At 52.0% G+C, this 13,598-nt stretch overlaps 1 protein-coding gene and 1 pseudogene across 1 annotated transcript in view; one reads left to right on the top strand and one right to left on the bottom strand.

Annotated features, from left to right (window-relative positions):
• LOC115274639 (zinc finger protein 669-like) overlaps window positions 1–13,598 on the bottom strand; it is a 160,743-nt gene that overhangs the window by 3,749 nt on the left and 143,396 nt on the right. The window lies entirely within an intron of this gene.
• LOC115274638 lies at window positions 7,422–8,045 on the top strand (annotated as a pseudogene).

Raw genomic sequence — 13,598 nt, 5'->3', positions numbered from 1 at the left:
CTGCGGGGCTTTGTCACTTTGGAGGCGGCCCCGCGAGGTTCGCCGGTTTGGCCGATTCCTGGGCCGGTGGAGACTGTGCGTCCTCGCAGCCCCGCGGTTCCCTTAACGTCTTCAAGGGCTGAGGGTGGTTTTCTGTTTTTCTGTTTCGTTGTAATTCTGACCCGGACCAGGAAGTTGTGCAAGGAGGGTTCTAGGATCAAGTAGAGCCGGTGAGGCATAGATCTGGGAAAGGGCTGGGGCCCTAAAATGGTTGCTGTTTCTGGGCACCCCCTCACCCGCTGGGCTCACAGGGGGCCCCACGGCGGACCTGTCACCCACCCACCCCGAGGTCACTGCCTGGTAAGGCAGAAACTGTAGCCGGATTCTCGCACAGAGTCGTGACCCCAGGCTTTTCTTTCCAGGAAGCAACTTTTTTTCATGCTCACAAGGCTCAGTTGGGTTGGTATCCAAAAACTGAGTGCCCGGGTCACATGGTATAGTTTTAAAATACATTTTCATACTGAAAAGGAACCGAGGGTTGGAAGGGGAGGGGGAAAAGAGGTGGTGGTGATGGAGGAGGGCACCTGTGGGGAAGAGCAGTGGGTGTCATATGGAAACCAATTTGACAATAAACTGGTTTAAAAAAAGTAAAAAAAGTAAACATTTTAAAAAATTGTGGGAAAAAATACATTTTCTAAATCTTTGTCTCCCATATATGGTAGCACACAAAACCATGCAGTTTGAGTTGTCTGAGTCTACAAGGTCATGGGAGCCGGAGGCACCTCGGCGCAGGTGACCTTACAGTCTTCTCTCCTGTTTTTCTCTCTCCTTAGCGAGGGGTCCCCACCACAAAACTGCTCCCCACTGAGCAGTCGCAGGAAGAAAACATTGTTAGCAGCAGGTCAGGAGCTCAGAGGATCATGGGAATGATTTCCAGAGCCCCAAGTCCCTGGAGGAACGGTGGACCGGCTCCTCTGGGTTGGGGTCGGAATGGAACTTTCCATGGGGAAGCCTTGTTGTCCTGTGGGGCCGGCAGGAGGGGTGTTGGGGGTGCCCCTTAGGGCAACAGGCCTGTTCCCAGGGCTTGTGTCATGGAAATGAGGCTGTGATCCCCTCCCTTGGAGACTTCAGTGTGACAGTGAGATACAGGTCATTGCTGGTCACTCCAGGTCCATCTGCACCGGGAGCAATGGGGGGGGGTTGGGGCCCCTGGAGGTCTGGGGAGGGCAGTCCCTACTGCTCCAGGGCCGGGTCCCTGTCGTTTGATGAGTTAAGAGGAAAGCTGGAAGTGACGGCTTAGGGAGACGTGGGACAAAGGTCTGTGAGTAATAGCACGTGGGCTCGGGGTCTAGCTGGTGACAGACCTGGGAGACGACTTCAAATGTGCACCGGGCTGAGGACGATTTAGTACAGTCAGTTCCAACAGGGACCGGCTCCCATCTCAGGGACCCTCCAGTGACACAGAACCAGGCTTGGCTGTTCCGGGAGAGGGGGGTGGGCAGGAAGGCCCGTGTCGGGATCCGGCCCCTGCGGTGGAGGGAGGCCCCTTGGCTCAGGTCCCCAGGTCCTTGTCCCTCAGCTCAGGGGATGCTCAGAGTGCGGGCCACCCACGGTTCAGGGGCCTGTGGGGAGGCTGGTGGCCTGGGCAGAGTTTGGGTGGGAACAGGGCGGTGGTGGGCAGTTGGTCAAACCAGTGTCAAATGAAAGTTTCAAATCGAGTAAGAAGATTCCTGTATTAAGGGAAATGATTGCAGAGAGGGTGGGTGAGTGCCTTTACCTTAGGGGCAGGGGTGGGGCGCTGTTGCCTTAGGGGCAGGGGCTGTGCAGGAGGGCGGAGGGCAATGTGACCTTAAGACCTGAGTTTCTCAGAGTCAGAGAAAGGGAGCCTAGGAGGAAGGTCAGACTGAGGGCCCGCTCCTCGGGGTCAAGTGCCCTTGGAAGGGTCATGAACGCAGAGCGTCTAGGGGTCACATCCTAAACTGGGAGGGTTTCTTCCCTGGTGAGAATGGGGCCTGGAGGAGGGGGCGCAGGGCGTGTGGAGCTCCGTGGTTCAGTCCCCTTGGGGGCTCAGGGTCCCCACATTCCTTCTCAGAGGACTGGTGTCGGCAGGGAGAGCTGGGCCCCCCCGTGGGACCAGGGGTGACCCTCTGCCGTGGGGTGTTGAGGGCGGTGTGGGCGGGCTGCGGGGTCTGACCTCCCGGCTCCGCTCTGCTCCGCGGCCCGATGTTCCTGGAGAGGCTCTTGCTGCCCCGGGAGTCCAGCCTTGGTAACAGCACTTTTGTCATTTGGCCGTACCTCTTAATGCTGGTACCTTTCTGTGTCCTCGCCCCCAAGCACCTTGTCACCTGCCTGGGTCTCTATGGCAGGTGCAGTAGGGGAATGCCAGCCATGTCACCGGTGATGTCGTGGCTGCCGTGGGGCTGCCCAGGGCTCGTCTGTGTCGCTCGAGCGGTGCCTGTGGGTCCGTTTGCCCCGGGAACCCCTCCATCCGGGATGGTGGGGCGTGGGGTCCCCAGTGCACGTTTTCCTTTTGTCAGCTCTGCGGCTGCCGGCAGTGAGGTCCTGTGTCCAGGGTCAATGGCGCGGAAGACCTTCCCCGCTGGGGGACAGTGCGTATTTCAGGTCGTAAGTTACATGGTGTCAGGAAACGGGGTGCAGAGTGTGAACTACAAGACGGAGCTTCTGCCTCGTATCGCCTGGCTGGTAAACAGGGTTCCCCGATAATTGTGAAGGTTGAGAGGCGGTCCCCTGGTAGGGACACCACAGTGTCACACACAGCACTGCAGCCTCATGACAGGCGTTGGGCTTCTGTCCAGTGAGATACGACATCAGCCATCACTAAAGGGTATTCATGTCCACGAGGCAGGGAGCTGTGCAAAATCAGTTTTTTTGAACAGACTTCCTGGCTTGTGTGTGGAGGCGGGGCCAGGGCAGTTGTCCCTTTTCTGTCACCTCCTTAGTGTTTCTCCGCTAATACGTACTGATCGCTCCAAGCTTGTCGTAGGCCGCTGCTCTGTAGCATGCCCCGGGAGCAGGGGATAGAGTAGCATCTCTGGTAGGGACGGACGGCTGTTTGTCCCAACCAGAGTTCTCCCTTTTTATTGAAGTCACAGTTGTTAGGTTTCCAATAAGGCTTTTCCATTTCTGGGGACCATTGTTGGACACCTGGTCAGTTTGTCTGTGTCGCGACCCGCTGCGACAATCTGAAAAGGGACCCGAGGCAAAGGAATGAGGAAGAAGGAGGAGAGAGAGCGTCAGGACGGGAGGGACACTCAGAGCCTTTGCACCAAAAGTGTCATCCCTTATTAGCAGTTTGTAGCCTTCATACAATAACCGCAGGAACTTCTGTCAAATACGCAAAGCATAAATATAAGCCAAGTCCCTTATTTTCCAGGCTGTCCCCCTTGTGACCCTGCTTGCTAAGGCACACTTCCCTGTGGCCTCACGGGAGGGTGAGAACTCTCAGGGACAAGGAGGAGGAGTGTGGTAGACCCTTGTTGTTAAAGGTCAGGGGCTGATGGGACCGTGGCATTTACACACATCAGGGGCACGTGTGCAGGGCGCACGGAAGAGTCCGGGAGCTGTGGCTCTACTTGTGGGAGGGCGCGTCCCCTTGGCAAGAAGGGAACTTCCCTCTAAGGAGCTAGAGCCCGACCGGTCACTCCTCCTGTGCTGCCGCTTCCCACATCTTCCCCTACTGTTTTTAATGCAACATATGCATATGAGTCTAGTTAAGAAAGTATGTTGTCTCCAACAATTCCAAAGATAACACCAAATTATGCCCAAGAGAGCTATCAACCCTAGAAGGCCAAGGAAAAACCAAAAGGAGTGCTGTAGCAGGTTAGAAGGATTAAATCCGTTTAACTTGCCGGAGACTTTATAAGCTATTTGTGCTGGGTCAGCACGGTCTGGCTTGGCCTGACCAATAGCAGAGACATTGTTTTGTAAATCTTCCAGATCGAGGCTCCTGGCTGAATGACGCCACATGCCACGTAGATGTCTCTGCACCTGCTCCCAAGTGGTGACGTATTTGAAAGGCCAGGGGGTCACTCAAATATGCTGGAACCCCCGGGGCATATCAAAGACATCTGAGTTTTCAGCAGGGTTACTTGCTTGCCCAGAAATTCTACTGCTTTTTCCAAGCCCTCAAGGCGGCTCAGTATTTTATGGCTAATCCTATCTTGAGTAGCAACAGCGTGGGAAACATTGCGCGCTAAATTGTTTACATGGGTGGCTGTATGCACGGACTGTGTTAAAGCCACGGTAGACACTGCGGCCGTAGCTATGAGGGACACAAGGGCAGCAATGCCTGCTATAAGTAACCCAGTAAACGTCTTTGTCCTAGTAAGAAGACCATACAGTTGTAAGGCAAACTGAGATCCATAATCAGCATACCAAGGTCCCTCCACTTGCACCGGGACCATTACATATGGCGGTTGCATGGCCAGAAAAACCAAGGTAGGTGAAAAGACAGTTGTTTTTGTTTTTACAGGTAAGCAATTAGTTAACACACATTCAAGGCATTGAACTTCATACATTGTCCCATTGCGAGTGGTAACGGGTTTGACAGACCCAGGGCCCACCACTAAGAAAAAGGGTCGGGGAACACAAGCTTGGGCATTTAGAATGGATAAAGGTGTTAAACGTCAAGACCAAGGTGTAGCATTAGTCTTCATAGGTGCTATAGCAATTATTAAGTTCCATAATTGTGTGTGTAACGTGCCAGAAGTGGAATAAATTCCCCCAGGAATTGTATAGTTATGGCGATAGGCCCCATAAGTCTGTGTCAGTTTGTTTCCGTCCACAAGCCGGCTGGGTGGTGGTAGATCAGCTTTAGAGCAGTCAGTAATGCTTAATCCGGGGATCCCGTCGGGCGCTAATATCCGTGGTCTGGCTTGGATACATTCAGACCACACAGGCCTCATGTAGTTCTCTTTACGTAAATCATGACACCAAGGGATATTATCAGGAACCATTCCCAATTGGGGTTTCACAGGATTGGTTCCTGCTGCAATTTCCTGCACTTTCCACTATTCCCAGTCTTCTTTCGCTTTGTCCTCAGATCTAGTCAGCAAATGTGTAGTAGGCTGAGTTATCGTGCACCCATAAGCAGCTCTCTTGGTGGTGGAGGACTGGAAACAAATAGGTGGTGAGGCTGCATAGCTGGTCCAATCAATGGGGTGCTAAGCATGCTCTATGCGCAGACCCCCTATTCCCCCAGAGAGGCCAGTGACATTGGTATGGACCCGCGGGGAGGGCTCCTCCCAAGTAACAGCCCGAGCCACGGAGGGATCAGGCAAGTACGCCCAGTAGGTTCGCTGATCAGCGGAGACTAGGTCAAGGATGGCTATCCTCATGACAAACGGAAGGCTCACTGACGGCGTAGCTGCATCTCTCTGCGGGCTGAACTGGCCAGGCGACGTCCCTGTTGCCAGGTGGGGCGAGGAGCCCGCCGCCGTCTGCCTCTGCGTCTGCCGGCCAGGCGCCATCCTCCCTTGGAGGCGGGACAAATCGTAGGCATCGGAGAGGGGCCCAACGCAGGGTTTCCTCATCCTGTGGGAAAACACAAACATAACCTCGGCCTTTTCTTAAGACCGGGTCAGGGCCTTTCCACAGCCCGGTGGATAAATCTTTCCACTTGGCCCAATGAGATGGTGGCCCATCCGGATGCCATTGTCGCTCCGCCGCAGAGCGGCCAGTATCATCCACATTTAAAAAATTCAAAACAAACAAGGCTAATGCTAAATGCATATGCGGGGAATTACTTTACCCGGCCCCGTAGGATCTCCCCCTCTTTTAATTTGACTAAAGCAGATTTCAGGGTGGAGTGAGCCCTTTCAACCATTGCTTGGCCCCTAGAATTGTACGCGACGCCCGTGGTGTGGGCAGTATGAGATGTGTGACAGAGTGGAGTGAAGGCTTGAGATGTATACGCAGAACCATTGTCTGTTGTAAGGGACGTGGGGACCCTGATGTAGCGAAAGCTGAGAACAAGTGGTTTTGTACGTCTTTAAAGGCCTCACCTGAATGGGCCGAAGCACAGATGTATCCAGAATATGTATCCACTGAGACATGTACATATTTTAAGATCCCAAAGGCAGGATATAAGGTCACATCCATCTGCCTTAGATGATTTGGCAAGAGACCGCGAGGGTTAACGGAACAGGAAGGCACTGGGTGAGACTCAGGGCAAGTGGAGCGTTGTGTCACAGAATGCCGGGCTTGCTCTCTAGTGAGTCCGCACTGTGCGCAAGGCTGCGGCATTCTGGTGAAACTTGGCATGACTCGCCTGAGCAGCCTCCAGTGAGGTCATGCCTGCCGGGAATAAATGTGCAAGTGGGTCAGCCAAGGCATTGCCCGCCGAGAAGGGTCCTGGCAAAGAAGAATGCGCGCGAATGTGCGCAATGTAAAGGGGTTGATTCCTTTGTCTAAGTAACAGTTGAATGTCTTGAAATAAATGATATAACTCTTCATCTGAGGAAACTATGTAGGCATCTGAAAGATTTTGTACAACTTGAACTGTGTAATGACTATCAGAATACAAGTTGATTGCAAAAGGAAATTTTGTTAAGGCTATAAAAACGGCCTTCAACTCTGCACGCTGTACAGAGGAGGTGGGATAAGTATAAGTAGTCGTTGCTTTATGCTGATCAGAGACAAACACTGTTGCAGTATTGCCTGTCGTACTGGCATCTGCAGAGACGGGGGAGCTGCTACAAAGTTCCACTCTAGAGAAAAATTGCAGGAGTTTGTCAGCAGGAAGATGATATTTAACCTGACCAGGGTAAGATGCCAGAGCAATTTGCCAAGACGTAGAACGTTGATTGAGTTGTCGTACCTTTTCAACAGTTAGCATAGGACAGATAAGGTAGGCTGGTTCGATGCCGGCCATTTGAATGCGCCGAGTACGACCTTTACTTATAAGGATGGCAGTGAGATCAGTAATAGGGTTAACATCATGAAGTTGATGCAGTGCTAAATGTACCCATTCTTGTTTTTTTTTTTAACTTTTTAATGTTTTATTTATTTTGATACAAAGAGAGACGGAGCATGAGAGGGGGAGGGGCAGAGAGAGAGAAGGAAACACAGAACCGGAAGCAGGCTCCAGGCTCTGAGCTAGCTGTCAGCACAGAGCCTGATGCGGGGCTCGAACCCACGAACGTGAGATCTGACCTGAGCCGAAGCCGGAGGCTTAACCGACTGAGCCACCCAGGCGCCCCTAAATGTACCCATTCTAAGGGGCCTTGAGGTTGCCATATGATGGCAGCTGGCAAATAGGTTGGACTATTATCAGGTAGAGAGGTGCGGAAGGATCTGTCCTGTTAACATGCACATCAGATAGTGCCTTGTTTATCATATCTAAAGTTTGTTGTGCTTCAGGTGTCAACACCCTGGAAGAAGCAGGATGTGAATCTCCCTTTAAAATATCAAACAGCTCTGTCTTCTCTGCCCTGGGAGCAGCTCTCCTGCCATAGCCCCTCATCCCCTGAAAATGTACGCCTGTGCAAAGTTTGTCTCCGCCTCCTTCTTGGTGAGGAGCCCCTCTCAGCTGTTGAGCCGATCACTGTCTACAGTGGCACTAAAACCACCAGAGACACGGACAGATGAGAGCCTCAGCAGCTGGGCAGCCCCACATCCCCTGACCTCACTTATTCCTAGCCGCAGTTTCCAAACCAGCGCTACTTCGAGGGACATCGACACGGCAGCCAAGTTCATCGGGGCTGGTGCTGCCACAGTTGGGGTGGCTGGCTCTGGGGCTGGAATTGGGACTGTGTTTGGGAGCCTCATCATTGGTTATGCCAGGAACCCCTCTCTGAAGCAGCAGCTCTTCTCCTACGCCATTCTGGGCTTTGCCCTCTCGGAGGCCATGGGGCTCTTTTGCCTGATGGTGGCCTTTCTCATCCTCTTCGCCATGTGAAGGACCATCTCCACCTCCCATAGGTCTTTCTCCTGTGTCTCATCTACCCTGTGTGTTCCTTTTCCTATATCTCCCCAGGAATCCTGGGGAAAGTGGTTGGCTCAGGGTTTGACAGAGGGAAGACAAATAAATACTGTATTAATAAGATTAAAAAAGAATAAATAAAATAAAATATCAAACAAAGGAGATAATTGTTCTGCAGTGAATGAAAGAAAAGGCCTTATCCAATTGATGTCTCCCAGCAATCTTTGGAAATCGGTTAAGGTAGAAAGGCCTTTTGTTCTAATTTCTATTTTTTGAGGACGAACTGTCTGATTTCCTAAAAGATAGCCCAGGTATTCAAAAGGGGCCACACATTGTATTTTACCGGGTGCTCTGACAAGGGACTTCTCCTCCAAACAGCTCGTCAAAGATTGAAATGCTTCCAGAAGCAAGCTCTTGGAATCATGAGCTATAAGAATATCATCCATGTAATGAATACAATATATAGGCGGATATATTTTTCTAAAGGGAACTAAGGCTCGGTTACATAGTCCTGGCATCGTGCAGGACTGTTGGCCATCCCCTGTGGGAGCACAGCCCAATGGTATCGGGCATGAGGGGCCTGCAAGTTTATTTCGGGAACAGAAAAGGCAAACTTCTCACAATCCTTGGGATCCAAGGGAATTGTGAAAAAACAATCCTTGAGATCCAAAACAATTCGGTCATATGACAAAGGGATAGCAGTAGGAGAAGGAAGTCCTGGTTGCAGTGCCCCCATGGGTTTCATGACAGCATTAACGGCCCGAAGGTCTTGGAGTAGTCTCCATTTTCCTGATCTTTTCTTGATAACAAATATTGGAGTGTTCCAGGGACTATTGGGAGGGAAAATATGTCCTAAGGACAACTGTTCCTGGACCAATAATCTGGCAGCCTCTAATTTAGGAGTTGGGAGAGGTATTTAACCACTCTAGAGGCATGCATGGTGGCGAGTCAGTTTGGGGAAAACCCACACCCTGTCCATATTTTTTGCTAACTTCAGTACTTGTGGGTTTCCTTGGAGATTCTTACCAAGTCCTTTCCCAGGGATTTACCCCATATTCTTCATCGTGTGTGATACAACAGAGGGCTGTTGGAGTAGAGGGACAGCTGCAGTATGTAAGGTGAGTCCCGTGTCAGACAATATATCTCTTCCCCGCAAATTAATCTCAATGTCCCGTATAAAAGGTTGAAAAGTACCCGTTAAACCATCATCAGTTTTCCATACCAGCATATTAGAACTAGCCGGGGGGCCACAGCCTGTCCGACCCCTCTGACAGGCACAGCAGTAGCTTGCAGCGGCCAGCTTTGTGGCCATTGGCTTAAGGCAATGACCGATACATCAGCCCCTGTGTCAGTAAGCCCAACAAATTGCTTTCCCTGAATCTGCAAGGTAAGTCAGGGCTTGTCTTGTGTTATAGATTTCACCCAAAAGGCATCTGTACAACCGAAACCTTGACTTCCCCGGGACCCTTTTATATTGGGATTGGGAGTAGGAACTCCAGGGATGAGAATCAGTTGTGCTGTGGGCATCTTAGGCACAAGAGAGAAAGTGCCCTCCTTGAGGTGAGCCATAATTTTGATTTCTCCTGTGTAATCCTCACCTATAACCCCTACATATTCTATAAGTCCTTTTAGGGTCCAGCTGGACCGACTCAAAATAAGACCAAAGGTTCCTTTTGGTAAAGGTCCCCACACTCCTGTAGGAATTAGTTTAGGAGGTCCACCACCTTCTAGGACAATATTAATTGCTGGAGCTAAACGTAATCCAGCGCTGGTGGGGGTACCTCGGAATAAGGTCTCAATTCCGGGGAGATCCGAGGTGTTTGCAGTGATCTGGGTTGTTGGGTCAAGGCTGCTATTGTTTGAAGGGGCCGCAGCGGGCCCCGTTGGGGGTTTCCCTGAATGGGATTCCCATATCTGTCTGTCTTAGATCTGCATTCATTGGCCCAGTGATACCCTCTTTGACACTTAGGACAAAGGCCAGGTGGGGGACGAGAAGGTCCTCCTTTTGTAGGGCATTGGGCTTTAAAATGCCCTTCTTTGCCGCATTCAAAGCAGGCAGAAGATTTTTTACCTTTCTGTTTCGGATTCTTGGAGAGTTGACCAAGCATCTCTGTAATAGAGACTCCTTTTAAGGCTGCAGCTAGGGTCACTCCTTGGACATAGGAGGACCCGATCTCGGCACATAGCCGAATGTAATCTTCTAATGTCCGGGTCTTTCTCCATGGACGAATAGCGGCTTGGCAGGCTGACTTAGCATTTTCACAGGGCAGCTGCCTAACTGTAATAGTGCCTGCTTCACCATCTACCGCTGTTCGGCTAACAGCTTGCAATAAACGGGCAACAAAATCTTGATAGGGCTCATCAGGGCCTTGTCGGAGCTGAGAGAGCGCCTCGGGCCGAGTCCCTGTAGATGGCAGGCGCTTCCAGGCTCCAGGAGCGCATTCAGTGATCTGTGCATAAGCAATCTCAGGATAACTCGTGTGCGTGCCTACATCATAATAAGGGCCGGTGCCTGCACGCATTTCCTATGTCACTGGAACAGTAGCTCTTCTGTCGTATGGAGCCGTCTCGTTTGCTCTCTCGTTATAGTCTGCCTTCCATAGGAGATAATCCCCCCCGGAGAGACATGCTTGGGCTACTACCTCCCAATCTCCAGGGCATAAGGCCTCCCTGCCCAAATTGTCCAACAACGACAGTGTAAAAGGAGCAGTAGGACCATACTGAGCAGTAGCAGTTTTTACTTCTCTGAGAACCTTAAAATTTAATGCATTATAAACTCTTTGTCCCGCTTGTTGGATGACAGGATAGGCAGAGAATGCGGAAGTGTCTTCGCCCAGCAGTTGGGCTCGCTGTAGAGCCCACTGTAGAGCCCACTGTAAAGGAGCGCCCTCAGGGGGCGGCCTAGCGCTCTGGAGCCCACTCATGAGAGGAAAAGTGCGAGGACCCGGCGACATGCAAGGCGAACGGGCTGTGGGGGTAACCACAGTTTTAGGCGGGCGTGGGGGCACAGTGTCTGGTGGTCGAGGTAAAGGAGTTTCTGGACGAGGGTCCTTTAATTCTTGAGGCTTCCCTGACATTAGCATGGGATAAATATCATCATCATCAAGATAAGCCTCATCAGTTCCAAATTCAGTGCCCCCAGAGGTCAGATTAGGGGGGGCTGGGAAATCTCCCGGTGTGGCCTCCCTAGGATCGTTATTGGGCTCTGGGGTAACGTCGTAAGATGAGACAGGCGGATCTCCATGAGAAGGAGGATCCTCTTTAAAGGATTTAAGAGATGCCAATTATATTTTGTGCAATGGATCTAAAACTTCCCGAACTTGTCCCCATAAGGTCATAGTGCTGGGTGGTAAAGCGGAGGCCCCTCTAAGGTATATCTGGTTCTTGAATTCTTGGCCTACACGTCTCCAAGCCTCCAAACTAACTGTGCCCTCCGTAGGAAACCAAGGGCATATCTCGTGCACAGTTTCAGAAAATTTTGTCAAAGCCCCTCGTGACACCTTAATGCCCTTTTCCTGCAACAGAGCATGCAAAGCCACTAGAAAATAAGTCCGCTCAAGGGACTGCTCTGGGGTTCCCTTACCTTGACATTTCTTCGTTTCTTCGGCCGCTACTCTCACTTTGTTATCCGGGTCCCTGTTCAGGCGCCACTTGTCGCCCGCCGCGACAATCTGAAAAGAGACCCCAGGCAAGGGAATGAGGAAAAAAGAGGAGACAGAAAGTCAGGGGACGGGAGGGACACTCAGAGCCATCGCGCCAAAAGTGTCATTCTTTATTAGCAGTTTGTAGCTTTTATACAATAACCACAGGAGCTACTGTCGAATACGCAAAGCATAAAAATAGGCCAAGTTCCTTATTTTCCAGGCTGTCCCCCTTGTGACCCTGCTTGCTAAAGCACACTTCCCTGTGGCCTCACGGGAGGGTGAGAACTCTCAGGGACAAGGAGGAGGAGTGTGGTAGACCCTTGTTGTTAAAGGTCAGGGGCTGATGGGACCGTGGCATTTACACACATCAGGGGCACGTGTGCAGGGTGCACGGAAGAGTCCGGGAGCTGTGGCTCTACTTGTGGGAGGGCGCGTCCCCTTGGCAAGAAGGGAACTTCCCTCTAAGGAGCTAGAGCCCGACCGGTCACTCCTCCTGTGCTGCCGCTTCCCACATCTCTGTATTATTATTGGGAGCACATCACTTTGAACTATGACACAAGTTTGCCTCCTGGAGTTCCTGAAGCTGCATTTCCTTCTGTGCCTTGAGGACTGTCAGCCAAGTGGCTTCTTTTGGCCCCCAGGGAGTCACGTCCGGAGTCAGGACCCTTCATAATGCCAGGGAGGTCAGTTCGAGAAGGGCATCTAGTAAATTTGGGACAGAGAAGCCATATTTAAGTCATCCCCACGTGTGTAGGGACATGTCCTTGTCTCCATTAGAGTCCAAGGTCAGGAGCTCCCGTACAGGCATGGCGACGACTGTCCTCTGGAACATTCGTGGTTTGACCCTCGCAAAGGTACAAGGCTGGCGGCAGGGCGGCTCACTCACAGCATGGGGCCCAAGTAGCCAAAGCCAAGTGCTGCTCCGTGACCTCAGGGGACTTGCAGTCACATCCCCAGCGCGATATTTACCATTTGCAGTTTGTAAATAAGCCGTCAGGAATCCACGGAGTCTGTGCGTCCGCGAGAGGCGCTTCCTGTCCGTCTGCAGGGGAGGCGGAAGGTGCTGCGTCCGCGCTAAGCGGTCGTGAGTTTCACGTGGGTCCACACGTCCTGCTCGTTCCCGGATCAGACGCCCTACATGTCGATCCCGAGTCTGAGCACCCGCAATAGTTCTTTAGAGACGTTGTGTCCTGTTCAGGCAGGAAGATGGAGCAGGTGCATCCTGTCCCCCTGTGACGAGGTCTGAGAAGGGGGCAGAGACTGAGGTCCTCGACCTATCGTCGCAGAGTAGAGGCTGCGAGAACTTTCCGTCATCCAGGTCAGCCTTTGAGATTCCATGAAAGCAAGACTGGGCCGCCCCGGGCGCCAGGGCCCTGGTGTCCCTTCTGTTCCCTCCGACAAGAGCAGAGAGGTCACGTCCATCCGCATAAACCGCAGTACGAAACATGCACTGTGCAGTTTCATTTCCGGGATGTCAGCAGCGCGTGGGAGCCGGGACCCGCAGGTGCCAGCGAGCCCCGTGTCCTGCACAGTCATCTGTGGTCCGGGCGCTGGATTTTCGCAGGTCCAAGAGGGGCATTGCGTGGACGGGTGTAGGTTTGATGGGACCATAAGCCTCAGGCTCATAATCTTTTATGGGCTTGATGCCTGTGAGGGCGTCTTTATTTACAGGGAATTAATTCCTGGCAGCCCTCTGAGGGATTTCCTTGAATCTTCATGGGAGGTACCCCAGGGATCTGCCAGCGCCGATGGAGGGTGTTGCCCAGAAAGCGGATGGCAGGTGACCCAGTTGAGACAGATGATCCGTGTCCCCAGATGCCACTCTCGTGGTCAGAGATGGAGCAGATAAAAGTTCGTCCAAAGAGCATTTTGTTTCCTGGTTTGGTGTTTTGAGTACCTTCATCCTGTTCTAGAATTACTTTTCCTTCATGGGAGAATGAAATTCCAGCGTGATCCCTTCTGAGGAATTTGGGGTGGAGTCCTGTGGTCCTTGGGGCCCAGCCCCTGGGAATGAGGAGAGGCTGGGAAGGGCC

The sequence above is a fragment of the Suricata suricatta genome, chromosome 12, assembly GCF_006229205.1.
Source record: "Suricata suricatta isolate VVHF042 chromosome 12, meerkat_22Aug2017_6uvM2_HiC, whole genome shotgun sequence".
NCBI lineage: Eukaryota > Metazoa > Chordata > Mammalia > Carnivora > Herpestidae > Suricata > Suricata suricatta.
The sequence above is the reverse complement of the archived record's forward strand: the minus strand, read 5'-3'. Positions and strand labels throughout refer to the sequence as shown.